Source organism: Gobio gobio (genome assembly GCF_949357685.1).
Source record: "Gobio gobio genome assembly, chromosome: 19".
NCBI classification, from domain to species: domain Eukaryota; kingdom Metazoa; phylum Chordata; class Actinopteri; order Cypriniformes; family Gobionidae; genus Gobio; species Gobio gobio.
Window position 1 is genome coordinate 37896562 of NC_137112.1, and position 3606 is coordinate 37900167.

The following is a 3606-nucleotide window of genomic DNA, read 5'->3' on the forward strand; positions in this document are numbered from 1 at the left end:
TCTTACTCCAATGGTCTAATTTTTCTTATCCATTTAAAAAAAAAAAAATCAAATACATATATAAACATCTATTGATATAAACACATATTTTCTCCCTAAAATCTAAATGCATTATTGTGCCTGTTCTGTAATATAAATCTGCAGATCACTATTGTAGAGTTAAAAATAGTGATCTATTTACATCAACTGTTGGAATGAGTCTCAAGAATGCTGATGTTCAGAAAATGTAATTAATGAGATTAAGATAAAGTTAATGGCTGTAATGGTGAAGGGCGCTTTCATAGAGACAGAGCGACACGCGTCATAATCTGAAGACCACGCCCACCGGGGGGGGAAAACAATCGAACGCTCTCCATTGACTTTGCATTGCGTGAAGCGGCATTCTTGTCATTTCGGACTTATTACAAAAAACTGAACAATGTCTAAAAGCTGATATGTGACAAAGTGAACTGCAAACAAGCTAAACAAAACCCAGAAGCAAAAACCCAGACGTTTTTATAAGCTGTTGACCCAAAAAACGAGCGCAAAAAAGTAACAAACATGTCTTGGTGCGTTTTGTGACATTTTAATAAACGTCTCGTGATGAAAGACGCTAAAAACTCAAATACAAACGAACAAAAGCGAGAAACGTCCATGTGTGAACTTCCAGCGCGCGCACTTTCTCGTCATCACGTAAAACGAAAAACAAGAGAGCATTTCAAAAGTCTTTTCAGTATAAGGTTAGGTTGGTACATTAAGGAAGCTGATAACGATACGGACAAAAAAGTGGATTCAGGCCATTGAGACAGAGCGCTACAGGTCATATTACACTGAGAACTACGGCGACTAGAGGGGAATGTAATCAACGACAGTAAATATCATATATAAAACGGACATTTGGATATTTGACTTAACAGTGACAAAATGTTTACTGCACACATACACATACTGAGACATACTGAGTGTCAGGATCCCAAAATTTACCCATTCATCCTGCTGAAGCGTCACTTCGTATTGCCTGTATCCACTTTTATCTTCTTAAACGCTCGTTTTTTTGGGTCGACAGCTTATAAAAACTTATTTCTGTGTTTTTTAGCTTGTTTGCTGTACACCTTGTCACATATCAGCTTTTAGACATTGTTCTGTTTTTTGTTATAAGTCCGAAATGACAATGAGGCAGCCTCCCGCAATGCAAAATCAATGGAGAGCGTTGGATTGTTTTCCCCCCCGGTGTGGGCGTGGCCTAAATACGCTCTGTCTCTATTGTTATTGAGTTGACCGAGTGCGCATGCGCTTCAAGACTAATTGCACCTGCTTGTTAGTCATTAAGGGACTAATTACATATACCTTAAATTGTAGTTTCGCTTCAGCGTCTGTTGTTTACACACTCCTCTGTCCATCATGAAAGCGCCTGGCCTTAAAAGAAAGCGGTGCACGGCATCTAGAAGCTCCATATCAAGAACCAGAGGACACGCTGCGTTCATGTACACGGTCCGACAACAGGTGTGTGTTATAGGTCCACAAATAACTAAACATTAGTTGACAATTACTGTATATAAAACGACTGAATTCCATAGATGAACCAGGCAGCAGTGAGACGCGTTGATGAGTCCAGGGGCGTAAGCAGATATTTGCTGCAGAGAGTGGGGTCAGAAGCCGCGCGCCTCTCCTGTTTCAGCCGCCACAGAATCGTCACGCGGAGGGAGATTCTGGAGGCCTGGAATCAACTGAGACGCCGCAGAAATCCATCCGCGCTGGCTGGCGCCTGAACCTGGAGACTTTTTAGTTGAAGTTTTTAATTTATATAACCATTTTAGTTGATTTTTGTAAATATTTATTTGTTGAAATAAAATAATTTTGTTAAACTGTTCCTTGTTTGCTTATCGTATACTAGCAATATTTTATGGAATTTGACGCTATTCTGCTTCACATTGCCACTTATTAGATTTCATAATTGTATTTTCTATGATGTGCTATCAATTACTCACCCTCATGTTCCAAACCAAGACCTTCGACCGTCTTTGGAACACAAATTAAGATTTTCTTAATTTTATGAAGCTACAAGAATACTTTTGTGCACAAAAAAAAAAAACATACCCAAATGACTTTATTCAACAATTTCTCCTATGCAGTTTACATTAGCCAGTCGTTGGGGTTTTTTTTTTTTTTTTTTTGCACAAAGTATTCTCGGCTATTCATAAAATTAAGGCTGAACCACTAGTTACATGGACTATTTTAATGATGTTTTCTATCTGGGCCTTGAAAGTGGTTAATTAAATTTCTGTCTAGGGAAACGAATTCTCTTTGATTTCTTCAAAAATATATTTGTGTTCCGAGGATGAACGAAGGTCTTACGGGTTTGGAACGACAGCCTACGGTGGGAAATTGACAGCATTTTTCATTTTTTTGGGTAAACTTACCCTTTCGTTTTACATAACTGGTCTCCTTTAAAAAATCGTTGAAGTCTACCTTTTAAAGCGAGTGGCTGCTGCTTCACTCCTTCAAAGATTGAATTTGAACGTGTGCTGTTAATATAGACTAATACTCTTTTGTTTTTTTTCTTCTTTGGCTCGATAACGTTAGTGAATGAATCATTTACTGAACCGAATCAAATGATTCGAGTCATCGAGATGAACCAAACCCCCCTCACTAGACTCGCGCGAGTCAATGAGAGGTGTGACAATCCGCCTCGGCGTTTCATACAAGCTAGACTCTTCTGACACCTGTGGTGTTTATCTATCGCATCCCTCCACGTTTGGAAATTAATGTTTGGTTTTTAATCATATACGTCTTTTCACACCCTAATTTCTCAACGTGTATGCGTGTCGTACTGAATGATGGACAATGGAAAGGTAACGTATACACATCGTAAGTGTTGTTTTTTTTTGTAATATTCATATGCGCCTAGTTTTACGATCGTTTGTTCTGCCGTTTTTGTTGCAAAGGGATAAATACCGTGTCGATGTTTTTAAATATCTATTTAGTTTAAGAGTTACTTAAAATATTAAGCATCTGGAGCGAAGTTAAGCAAACATGTTTTAGTCAACTATAATAATAATAATTATTATTATATTAATATTCTAACGCTGTGAAGATGACAAACAACAGTCTACATCTCTCTCCCTGTGCCCACTCTCAGAGATTGATCACTGTTAAAAGGGCCTTTTGAAAGCCTCTTTGGGGCACAGATTAAAGTCCAGCATGATTTGCAGTAAGTATCTTTTTGTTGCTTTATTCTACAGAGGCACATTATTCTGATTCTGGATTAGTTCCAAACAGTAGTGTTTTTTATTATTTATCTAATGCCATCATTTCATTATGAATATCAAAACAGCACTGTAATGAAATATAAGGTCTGTTAATTACAGAGGTAACAAATGATGCGTCTTCACAATATTCAGATGCATGTATTTTTCAACAACTGTTTTTTTATTTTTTACTGTGAAACTATTACGTTGCTACCGAAGATATGAATATGTGGTTGCAGTCTTGGTACAGATCACGTTTAAGTTCTTTCAGTTACAATTATTCTGTATTATTTCTTTGCACAGGCATTTCTGGATACTAAATGAAGAAATGAACCTCAAGAATTTCAGAGATTCATGACCAGAAGCAAGCAGTACCATC